The sequence below is a fragment of the Geotrypetes seraphini genome, chromosome 3, assembly GCF_902459505.1.
Source record: "Geotrypetes seraphini chromosome 3, aGeoSer1.1, whole genome shotgun sequence".
NCBI classification, from domain to species: domain Eukaryota; kingdom Metazoa; phylum Chordata; class Amphibia; order Gymnophiona; family Dermophiidae; genus Geotrypetes; species Geotrypetes seraphini.
In genome coordinates, this window is record NC_047086.1 from 349,354,191 (window position 1) to 349,367,039 (window position 12,849).

The following is a 12,849-nucleotide window of genomic DNA, read 5'->3' on the forward strand; positions in this document are numbered from 1 at the left end:
ACCCAAGAACCAGCATGGAAAAAAGAAAGAACCCTCTAACCCCCTGCCCTACCCAGGGCAGGATTAATCAATAGGGCACAGGGCCCAAAACTGAGGGGGGAGCCCGTTGAAGGAGGATGACTCACCTTGCCATTTTTTTTTAAACAGCAACGTCCCCCTACCGGCATCAATGGCAACGCCCTCCCCCCCATCGACGGCAATGCGGCTGGCTGTTACAGGAAGGTCCTGCGATGACTGCGTCTGCCGGTCCATCCCCCTCCAACGTCACTTCTTCCAGAGCAAGTAAGTGACGTCGGAGGGGAATGGACCGGCAGACGCAGTCATCGCGGTACCTTCCTGTAACAGATCTGGCCGCATTGCCGTTGATGCAGGGGGGGGGGAGGCCCGTTTCTGTTGATGCGGAGGGAGGGGGGTTAACCCGTTGCCGTCAGCTGTTCTAATTCTGCTTTTGGGCTGCCTTTTGCAAAGGAGCTCAGAGGGCAGAGCCGGCAGTTGCAATGTTTGGAAGGGGAGAGAGAAAGGAGCATGGAAGGGTGGTGGAGGGAGAGAAAGGGGGCAGGGTGGTATGGAAGGATTGTGAGAAGGATGATGTGAGAAGGATGATATAGAAGGGTGGTGGAGGAAGAGAAAGGGGGCAGGGTGGTATGGAAGGGTGGTGGAGGAAGAGAAAGGGGGCAGGGTGGTATGGAAGGGTGGTGGAGGAAGAGAAGGGGTAGGGTGGTATGGGAAGGGTTGTGAGAAGGATGGTATGGAAGGGTGGTGGATGGAGAGAAAGGAGGCAGATGCTGATGGAATTGGTGTGCAAGGAAAGGGAAGAGAAACATAAGGGGGAAGGATTCTGGATGGAATTGGGTTGGATGAAAAGAAACGGGGCATTTGCTGATGTAATTGGTGTGTAAGGGGAGAGAGACATAAGGGGGAAGGATACTGGATGCAATTGTGTTGGAGGGAAAGAAAGGGAGCAGATGCTGATGGAAGTGAGGGGAAGGGAGAAGAGAGTGAAATGCCAGACCACGGGAGTGTGGGAAGGGAAGGAGAGGAGAGAGATGCCAGACCATTGGAGGAGGGAAGGGAAGAAGATGGATGCCACACCAATGGGGGGGAGGGAGAGAGAGCTGGAAGGGAGAGGCAGACAATTTCTGGAAGAGGCATAGAAAGAGAGCAGATGCCATATGGAAGAGGCAGAGATGGATGGGGCAGACAGTGGATGGAAGGAAGAGAATGACGAGAAGATGAGGAAAGCAGAAACCAGATAACAAAGGTAGAAAAAATTTCTATTTGTTTTATTTATTTTTTGCTTTAGGATAAGGTGTTATTGTGGCTGTATTGATAATCGTTTATTAATAGAAAATGGAAATAAGATGATACTGTTTGAACTAATTTTAATACATTTTTTACTAATTCAGAGACCATAACTCCTTTCCTCAGGTCAAGCAGGGATACTGTAACAGCAGTATAGTTTACTGATCTGAAGAAAGAGGTTTTAACCTCTGAAAGCTAAGTGAGAAATGTATTAGTCCAATAAAATGATGGGCACTAAATTTTCTTCCCGCCATGCCCCATGCCTCCTACCCATATGCAAAATATAAATTGGTGGGCTTCCCAAAGCCCTGCCAGCTGAAGATCTCTTCATCTAGGAAGGAAGGGGGGATTTGTTCAGAGATGTTTGGAGGTCGCATTGAAGAAAAACTGTACACTGGCACTTGTATGGTAATTGTTGTTTGTTTTGAATTTTAAAATAAAAGAAATAAAGTGGAAATAAAGAAGTAAATAAGAAAATGGGTAAATACATGGTGGGGTGGGGTGGGGGGCAGATGGCCCAGTGTACTTGTGTGCCTAGGGGCCCTCGACGAATTAATCCTGCCCTTGCCCCACCCATCTTACCCCCACCCCCAAACCTCAGTAATAAACACAAAAAGATGTAGAATAGTTACAGGTACATCAAAATACGGTAAACAAGAAAATGTCCATAGAACATATGGTAATCAGCGCACTCCATGTGCAGCTTCCTGGCTGATGAATGCAAATTTTCCTCCAATATTTTCTGATGAGATGTTCATTCATCCTGTCATCAGTTTTGGCTAAATTCCCTGTGTCACTAGCTCATATCCACCCAAAACTGCAGGGATCTACCGCCATGCTTCATGGTAGGTATGGTGTTCTTTTCTCCATAGGCCTTGTTGAAACCTCTCAAAACATAACATTTATGGTTGTGACCATAATGTTCAATTTTGGTCTCATCACTCCAAATTATTTTGTTACAAAAGTTTTGAGGTTTCTCTAGATGCTGTTTTTGGCATTGGTGCAGCAATGGCCTTTTTTTCTGCCAACTGTACAATACAGCCTATTTTTGTTCCAGTATCTCCTTATTGTGCATGCTGAAACAGAGACACACCACTTTGTTTTATTTTTTTAAATAATTCTTTATACATTTTTCATCTTACAACAAATACATATATATAAAACATTTGTCAATGAGTACTTCATTTGAAATTCTATCATTTATGATACTAGTAGATAAAAATTTTTTATCCCATCCCTCCCACCCTTCCAATCTTACATTCAATCAAATATATCACATAAATAATCTTTCCTAGTAATCTAATCATTTAATAAATTCAAATTCCCTCCTCCCATTCCTTCTACCTTAAATTGTATCTATAATGTAAATTGGTATCTACTCATTGCAATGTTTTGTCAATGGTCCCCATATCTCTTTAAATTTATTAAAATTCCCTTTTTGCACAGCTATTGTTCTGTCTATTTTGTAAATGTGACATATCGAATTCCACCAGAAGTTATAATTGAGTCTATTCCAATTTTTCCAATTACTTGTGATCTGTTGTATGGCGACTCCTGTCATAATCATTAGAAGTTTATTATTCTTTGATGAAATTTGGCTCTTTGTTCTCATTGGCATACCGAATAAAATCGTATCATAGGATAATGCCACATGATTCTCCAAAAAACAATTAATTTGGGGCCAAATTGATTTCCAAAAGGCCATAATAAAGGGACAATAAATAATAAATGATCTAGAGCCCCTGCTTCAAGATTACAGTGCCAGCATCTATTAGAGCTATCTAACTTTTGTAATGGTACTGGGATCCAAAATGCTCTATGCAACAAAAAGAACCAAGTTTGTCTCATAGATGCGACACTGTACATCTCATTCTCCAATACCAAATTCGTGGCCACTGAGACGCATTAATTTAATGCTTAATCTCAATGCTCCAAATGTCTCCAAGACCTGTCTTTGGTTTTTTATTCATATATCCAAATATCAGTTTATACCACTGTGCAGCCTGGTGTCCCAGAAAGTCCGCCTGGAAGCGCAAGAATTCCAAGCTATATTGATTATTAAGATTTTTCCATTCAGGGAACCCTTCCTGAATAGCCTGCTTCAGTTGCAACCATCTAAAACTTTGTGATTTGTTAAGACAATATTTATGTTGCAACTGCAAAAAATCAAGCAGTTTACCATTTGAAATAACGTCACCTAAAATCCGTATACCTGCAATAATCCAATGCTTCCAAACGACTTTAAATCCGCCAATTTGAATCTTGGAGTTTAGCCAAATCATTTGATTTGTTGACTTATGAATTGGGATAGGTGTTAAATTACTAATGAAGTGGAATGTTTTCCATGTGTCCATTAATATTCTATTCTCCTTGTATATTCTAGGCATCTTAATACTGAGAACATAACATAAACATAAAGGGAACATGAGTCGCCATTCCAACCATAGCCAATCTGGAGTATCTTCCATGAGCTCTGGGAGGACCAAATATATACCCTGGTGTAAAATATAGGCTTGATGATACCTATAAAAAGTTGGAAAATTTACCCCACCCTTTGTAATTGGTTTTTGTAAAGATACTAAAGTGATTCTAGGCATTTTACTGAGCCAAATAAATTTTGTAAGAATATGATTTAATTTTTTATAAAAGGACCCTTGAAAAAAAACTGGTAGTATACTCATTTGATAACAAACCACAGGCAATATCATCGTTTTGATTGTTTGAACTCTCCCCCACCAAGAAAGATGTAAAGGATTCCATTGCTCACACATTTCTGTAACCTTTAACAAAACTTTTTCATTATCTTTCATTGTGTCATTGTGTATTTTTAATCCAAATTCCTAAATATTTTAATCCATCTTCCTTCCATATAAAAGAGAATGAGTCAAACAAGCCCTTTGCACAATGCACATTAAGTGATTTACTCCAATTTATCTTATATCCTGAAATTTTGCCAAATTTCTCAATCAATTCAAGCAAGCATGGAATGGTAATTTCTGGATTTCTCTAATGAAGCAGTATATCATCTGCATATGCAGAGATTTTATATTCCCGATCTGTATAAGGAATACCCTGTATCCCCTTAGCTTGTTGAATGGCTAATAACAAGGGTTCTTATACAATATCAAAAAGCAAAGGAGATAAAGGACAGCCTTGTCTAACCCCCCTCTGCAAGTTAAAATGCTCTGATAAATTATTATTAATATACAATCTTGCAGCAGGGGAGCTATATAATGTTTGAATCATTTGTATAAATCCTGAACCTATACCAAACCAATCTAATGCCTGATACATAAAGGTCAATTCCACACGATCAAAGGCTTTCTCTGCATCCAAAGATACAGAGAAAGCTGGCTCATTCATGGCTTTTGTTAAATTTAACATATGAAATGCCGATCTGGTATTATTAGATGAATGTCTCTTAGCAACAAATCCAGTTTGGTGCATATCAATAATAAAAGAGAGAGCTTTGGCTAAATGTAAAGCCAATATTTTAGCCAAAAGTTTTCCATCTACATTGATTAATGAGATAGGCCTGTAGTTTGAAACCAAAGTGGGATTTTTATTTGGCTTTGGCAAAACTATAGTTAATGATTCTGCCATAGTACCTATTATGCAACCCTTAGTTAGTTGAGACTGATATAAATTTAATAAATGAGGTATTATCCCAGGACAAGCAGGCATGATATTCTCACATGTGGGTGACGTCATCTACGGAGCCCCGATGCGGACAGCATTTCAAGCAAACTTGATTGAAGATTCAAGCTTGCTGGCTGCACCACGCATTTGTGCCTCCTGCTCCACTAGAGGGCGCATCCCCTCCTCGTGGTCTCCAGTTCGATTTTTTTTCCGCTGTGCTAAGAAGACACGTTTTTCTTAGCGCTGCCCTAGTGCCTTCTTTGCACAGCGATTTACTATTCTTTTTTTTTTTTTCCTTTCTTCGTAAAAGTCGCTGTGCATAACAAAAAATTTTTTCTTCCTGCTCATCGCGCTTTTTGCGCCTTTTTTCTCGCGATCCGGGGGCTCCCGGATCGCCGCGACCGCGAGGCCTGATTGGCTGCGGCCGCCTGGATGTCCCAGCCCATTACGGGCTTTAAAAAGTGCACCGGGTGCGAGCGTCTTCTATCTCTCACAGACCCGCATCGCTGGTGCATCCTTTGTCTGGGGGCCGACCATCCAACGGAAACTTGCCCCCAGTGTGCAACTTTTCAACAGCGGGCGCTCCGACGACGACGGGCCCGCATGGCAGAGCTATTTGCTACCGATCAACCCTCGACCTCGGCCTCGAGATCGGCCCCGGCCTCGATCTCGGCCTCGAGTACATCGGCCCTGCCTCGGGACTCGACTTTGAAGACCTATTTTCCTCTAACTCTACTTTTCACTTCTCTATTACCCTCCAGGTACTTTAGTTAGATTGTAAGCCTTCGGGACAGTAAGGGAATTTTTCAAGTACCTTTCCTATTTCTAATCTTAATGTATGTTTTCTGTAAACCGCTTAGAACCTAACGGATGTAGCGGTATATAAGAAATAAATTACATTACATTACATTACATTACATTACATTACCTCAAGCTCTCATAAGTCCTCTGCCCCGGGTAAGTCCCCTCTTCTTCCTCAGGTTCCACATCGTCAAAGAAGCCAACCTCGGGGACAATGGCCGCACAAAGTGGAAACTCCTTACCCACGGCCCCGGTAAAAACCCCGAAGACCTCGGGACGTGCCTCCACCCCTCGGGAATGCTCCGAAGCGAGATCGTCCCCGGTGGAGAGCACAGCGGCCTTGGACATGCCATCGATGCTGTCCGTGCCCGTATTCCAGGACCTGCTCCGAGCAATGATCACAACGGAGCTATCCGCTGCCATGGCTCACCTTCAACTGGCCTCGGCCTCGACCTCGCAAGCGCCGGACCAGCCTGAGCAACGCGCCGAGACCCCTCGAGGAAAACCACGCCGTTCTCGTCGCCTCTCCTCTTCATCGGATTCCTCCCAGAGGCATTCGAGGCATTCAAAACGAAAATCGAGACCCCTCTCTAAGAAAGCCCGGAGTTCCCCTCCGGTACGAGGGCGCACCCCCTCGACTCGATCGGGGGAGCCGCTAAGGGTCACCGAGCTGTCTCTTACCAACCCACAACTCCTATTGACTCCCCCTCGGTCTGGAGCTCCAGCCCGAGGCCCTAGGCTTTCGCCGAGGGAGTCCGGGGAGGGATCCCCGACCAGGCACCGGTCGGTCCCCAGAACCCCGGCGTCGTCCCCGAGGGGCTCCTCGAGGCGACGCAGTTCCTCGACCCCGGAGCACTTTCACAGCGCGTCTCCGGTATCGGACCGAGGATCCGAGTGAGAGCCCCGCTATTCGAGGGAGGCTTCTTCTTCATTCTCAGCCAAACGGTGGTCTCTGTCACCGTCCCCGCAAGGGGCCACGGGACCCCATCGACCATCCTTCACGAGGTTCGTCCAGGACATGGGACGTGCCCTTGACTTGGACCTACAATCTGACTCAAGGTACTCCAAGGAATACCTGGCGGAGCTGGATATGCCTTCCCCGCCCCGAGAGTCCCTCCGGCTACCACTGAACCAGGTACTCAGGCAGACCCTTATCAGGAACCTCGAGACTCCTTACATGGTGACGGCGGTCCCATCCAAAATGGAGTCTAAGTACCGGAAGGTACCTCACCCGGGGTTTGAGCAACCACAGCTGTCCCACCAATCCCTGCTGGTGGAATCATCTCTGAAAAAAGCTCACCCCTCGAGGGTGTCCGCGGCGGATCCCCCTGGACGCAAAGGCCGGACACTGGACAAATTCGGACGCCGGTTGTACCAGAACTCTATGATGACCACCAGAGTCCTGAATTACACCTTCACTTTTTCCTCCTACCTGAAGCACCTCATTGGGCGGCTCGCCTCCTTCTCGGAGAGCTTACCCACCCCTCGCCAGACAGAGTTCAGCCTCCTCCTCGAGGAGTTTTCCAACCTCAGGCTACACTTGTTCCACGCCGCTTACGACAGCTTCAAACTATCTTCCAGGGTCGCAGCCTTCGCGGTGGCCATGCGCCGGCTGGCATGGCTACGACTCGTCGATATGGACTCCAACCTGCAAGATCGACTAGCCAACCTCCCCTGCGTCGGGAAGGAACTCTTTGACGACACCATCGAAGCTGCTACGAAACAGCTGTCCGAACACGAACGCTCATTCGTGTGTCTTGTCCGACAGAAGCCTAAACCACAGACCTCTCGCCCCTTCCGGGGATAACCTCGACGCTACCCCCAGAAGTCCACACCGGCCTTTTCAAGACCACCGCCGCGACGCCCCCAGGCTCACTCTAGGGCTCCACCAAAGTCACAGCCCACGGCTTCGGCGAAGCCATCTCCGTCCTTTTGACGGAATGAGCGGACGGGGGCGGGCCCCCTCCGTACCTCCACCCGGCCCCCTCCCCATCGGGGGCCGCCTTCAAGCCTACTACCCTCGCTGGAAAGCCATCACGTCGGACTCATGGGTCCTTGGCGTGATCTCATCAGGGTACTCGCTCAACTTTCGGGAGGTACCCCCCGACAGCCCACCGAGTGCGTGTCCTCCAAACCGAGCGCAGTTGCCCCTCCTCTCCGAGGCACAGGACCTCCTCCGCCTGCAGGCGGTGGAGCCGGTCCCCCAAAATCAAAGGGGCCAAGGATTTTACTCCCGCTACTTCCTGGTACCGAAGAAGACGGGAGACCTGCGCCCGATCCTGGACTTAAGGCGCCTGAACAAGTTTCTGGTATGGGAAAAGTTTCGGATGCTTTCCCTTCCGATCCTTTACCCCTTGATCAGCGAAGGCGATTGGCTCTGCTCCCTCGATATGAAGGAGGCCTACACCCATGTTCGGTGCACCCTGCTTGCCGCAGGTTCCTGCGCTTTCAGGTGGGGGACCTCCACCTGCAATATCGGGTCCTCCCCTTCGGCCTGTCCTCGTCCCCCCGAGTCTTCACGAAGTGCCTCGTAGTAGTCGCGGCTACCTTGCGCTCCCAGGGTCTGCAGGTATTCCCCTACCTGGACGATTGGTTGATCAAAGCCTCGACCAGGGAGGGGGTTATCTCAGCGACCCAACAGACTATTACTGCGCTTCAGTGTCTGGGTTCGAGATAAACTTCCCAGCTATGCCCCTCTCAGTCCTTACAATTCATCGGGGCCGTGCTGGACACGGACCGTCTGCGTTCCTTCCTCCCTCCTCAGCGTCGGGAGGTGTTGGTAAATCTGAGCCGACAAGTCTCGATCAACTACCGTCTCGGCACGACAGATGATGACGCTCCTCGGCCATATGGCCTCCACAGTCCACGTTACCCCGCTTGCCCGCCTCCATCTGCGGTTACCACAGTGGACCTTGGCATCACAATGGCGACAGGATCGGGACCCGATCTACCGCCACGTGACAGTGACTCCTTCCTTGCAAAGATCGCTCCGTTGGTGGGCCGACTCTTCGAATCTTTCCAAGGGTTTGCTCTTTCTCGCCCCGCCACACCACAAGGTCCTAACCACGGACTTGTCGGAGTACGCTTGGGGGGCTCATGTAGACGGTCTACACACACAAGGCCTATGGACCACAGAGGACCGTCACTGCCACATCAACGTGCTGGAGCTTCGGGCCATTTACCTCGCCGCGGTGGCTTTTCAGCATCTGCTTCACGACCGGGTGGTTCTCGTCCACACGGACAACCAGGTGGCAATGTACTACGTAAACAAGCAAGGAGGGACGGGGTCTTGGCCCCTCTGCCAGGAGGCCTTACGGCTCTGGGAGTGGGGGTCTCCCAAAACATCTCCCTTCGAGCGGTTTACATCCAAGGGGAACAAAACTGCCTGGCGGACAGGCTCAGCCGCCTCCTCCAGCCACACGAATGGTCTCTGCACTCTCAGGTGCTGCGACAGGTGTTCGACACGTGGGGGACTCCCCAGATAGACCTGTTAGCCTCCCCCGACAATCAAAAACTGCCTCTCTTCTGTTCAAGGATATACTCCCCGGACCGTCTCGAGGCCGATACCTTCCTCCTAGATTGGGAGGGAAAGTTCCTCTATGCGTTCCCGCCGTTTCCTCTGATTCCGAGGACGCTGGTCCATCTAAAATCTCTGAGGGCCACTCTGATCCTGATCGCTCCTCGATGGCCCCGCCAGCCTTGGTTCTCCCTGCTACTTCAACTCAGTGTCAGGGAACCTCTACTTCTGCCTGTCTTTCCCTCTCTGCTATCTCAGAGTCGGGGTTTACTGTTACATCCCAATCTTCAGTCTCTTCATCTGACTGCTTGGTTTCTTTCCCCTTGACTTCCTTCCCTGTATCCCAGTCGGTCAGGGAAGTGTTGGAGGCTTCTCGGAAGGTCTCGACTAGACTCTGCTATTCTCAGAAGTGGACTAGATTCTCATCCTGGTGCTCCTCTCACCGCCAGGACCCGGTGTCGGTCCCTGTGTCCTTGGTTCTGGAGTATTTACTCCATTTATCTCACTCTGGCCTGAAGACCAATTCCATTCGAGTCCATCTCAGCACCATCGCTGCCTTTCATCAGCCCCTGGAAGGGAAGGCTCTTTCACTCCATCCCTTAGTTTCCCGTTTCATGAAGGGGCTCCTGAATGTTCATCCTCCCCTCAAACCGCCTCCGGTGGTTTGGGATCTCAATGTGGTTCTAGCTCAACTGATGAAACCTCCATTTGAGCCTATGGATAAGTGTCATCTTAAGTTTCTCACTTGGAAAGTGATCTTCCTACTCGCCCTCACTTCTGCTCGGAGGGTTAGTGAGCTGCAGGCCTTGGTGGCGGACCCACCTTTCACGGTATTCCACCATGACAAGGTGGTCCTCCGCACTCACCCTAAGTTTTTGCCTAAGGTGGTGTCTGATTTTCATCTCAACCAGTCCATTGTTCTACCTGTGTTCTTCCCCAAGCCCCACTCTCATCCCGGAGAGGTGGCGCTTCACACACTCGACTGCCAGCGGGCGTTGGCCTTCTACCTCCAACGCACCCAGTCTCATCGGACGGCCCCCCCAGTTGTTTTTGTCCTTCGACCCTAACAGGTTGGGCACCCAGTTTCCAAGCGCACCCTGTCCAACTGGTTAGCTGCTTGTATTTCCTTCTGCTACGCTCAGGCTGGTCTCGCACTGCGTGGTCGAGTTACGGGACATAAGGTCCGAGCGATGGCAGCTTCGATAGCTTTCCTCAGGTCCACGCCTATCGAGGATATCTGCAAGGCTGCCACGTGGTCTTCGGTTCATACTTTCACCTCACACTACTGCCTGGATACACTGTCCAGGAGCGATGGCCGGTTTGGCCAATCGGTCTTACGTAACCTATTTTCTTAAATTGCCAACCTCCCTCCATCCCTTATCAGTTAGCTTGGAGGTCACCCACATGTGAGAATATCATGCCTGCTTGTCCTGGGATAAAGCACAGTTACTTACCGTAACAGGTGTTATCCAGGGACAGCAGGCATATATTCTCACAACCCGCCCACCTCCCCGGGGTTGGCTTCTTTGCTAGATATGTGAACTGGAGACCACGAGGAGGGGATGCGCCCTCTAGTGGAGCAGGAGGCACACATGCGTGGTGCAGCCAGCAAGCTTGAATCTTCAATCAAGTTTGCTTGAAATGCTGTCCGCATCGGGGCTCCGTAGATGACGTCACCCACATATGAGAGTATATGCCTGCTGTCCCTGGATAACACCTGTTACGGTAAGTAACTGTGCTATAGGGTAATTTGGAATGATTTATAAAACTCAACTGTGAAACCATCACTACCTGGAGCGGATCCAACTCTAAGAGATTTCAACGCTGTTTCTAATTCTTTTAATGATATAGGCTCTTCTAAACTTTTTTTAATATGTTCAGGAATTTTTGGCACTTCAATAAGATTCAAAAATTCTAAACCATCTTTTTCTCTACCTTCATATGGCTCAGAAGAATATAAGTCTTTATAAAAATTTAGAAATTGACTTACACATACTCAAATTGAAAGTATTTTATCACCTTTCTCGTCCTTTATTGCAACAATTTTTGTTCTTCTTTTCTTTGCTTTAAGATAATTTGCCAATAATCTTCCCGCCTTATTTGAGCTTCCATAATACAGTTTGTTGGGAAAACAAGTCTTTCCTTACCAACTTTGAAGATATCTCATTATATTTACCCTTTGCTTTTAAAAGAGCCTGTAGAGTATTTTGCTCCCATTTATCAATTAATTTAGATTCCAACTTTTTAATTTCTTTTTCCAAATTAGAAAATTGTTTTTTAAGTTGTTTTCTAAGAAATGCCGAATATGAAATAATATTACCTCGCATTGTAGCTTTAAATGCATCCCATAATGTTTCTATGGCAATTTCTTCTGAAATGTTAATTTGAAAAAATTCAATCATTTTTAATTTAAATTCTTCAAGGAAATTTGAATCCACAATCAATGAATTATTGAATCTCCATACAGACCTGCTATAATCCTGCTTATCAAAATTAAATTCAATCCATACACCACTATGATCAGATAAAATGATAGAATCTATGGAAGCTTTTGTCACTTGTACTATTTGATTTGAGACAAAGATATAATCTATTCTTGAAAAAGATTTATGAACTTTTTTTGGGGTCTTTTTTTTTTTTTTTTTTTAAATCATGTTTATTGAACTTGTGAGCAAAATGAAAATTCCCGATCATCAAAATGAAGTATCCGCCATATATCTTTCAAATCACAAGATTGCACTAAATTGTCTAATCCTAACGATTTCATAATTTTACTTGGTTTTTTTTTATCCAATAAAGGATCCATTACAGCATTGAAATCTCCAGCTACTACTAAATTAGAAGCAGCCAGTGGGGGTATTAATTGTTGCAACTCTTTAAAAAATTCACCTTGATTCGAATTTGGGGCACATACATTAAACAATTCCAGGGTATTATTTCCCATGCTCATTTTCACATGAACCCACCTACCCATTAGATCAGCATCAATCAATTGAAAATTAGCTGGACATTTTTTGTTTATTAGTATGGCAACCCCAGCTTTTTTCCCAATGGTAGAGGCAGAAAAACATTGCTTCACCCAACCCCCTTCTAACTTTTTTGATTCTATCATTGACAGGTCTCCTGTATATAATATATGGTCAGCATTCTGTTACATAGAAACATAGAAATAGACGGCAGATAAGGGCCACGGCCCATCAAGTCTGCCCACCCTACTGTCCCTCCCCTCCCTTTGCCCTGTGAATAGATCCCATGTGTCGATCCCATTTGGCTTTAAAATCAGGCATGCTACTAGCCTCAATCACCTGCAGTGGAAGACTATTCCAGCGATCAACCACCCTTTCAGTGAAAAAGAATTTCCTGGTGTCACCTCGTAGTTTTCCGCCTCTGATTTTCCACGGATGCCCTCTTGTTGTCGCTGGACCCCTGAAAAAGAAGATATCTTCCTCAGTCTCAATGCGGCCCGTGAGATACTTGAACGTCTCGATCATGTCCCCCCTCTCCCTGCGCTCCTGGAGTGAGTACAGCTGCAGTTTGTCTAGCCGTTCCTCGTACGGGAGATCCTTGAGTCCCGAGACCATCCGGGTGGC

General features: G+C 46.9%; 1 protein-coding gene across 2 annotated transcripts in view; it reads left to right on the forward strand.

Annotated features, from left to right (window-relative positions):
• The window catches only part of FLVCR1 (FLVCR heme transporter 1), a 107,845-nt gene that overhangs the window by 74,849 nt on the left and 20,147 nt on the right, over nt 1–12,849 (forward strand). The window lies entirely within an intron of this gene.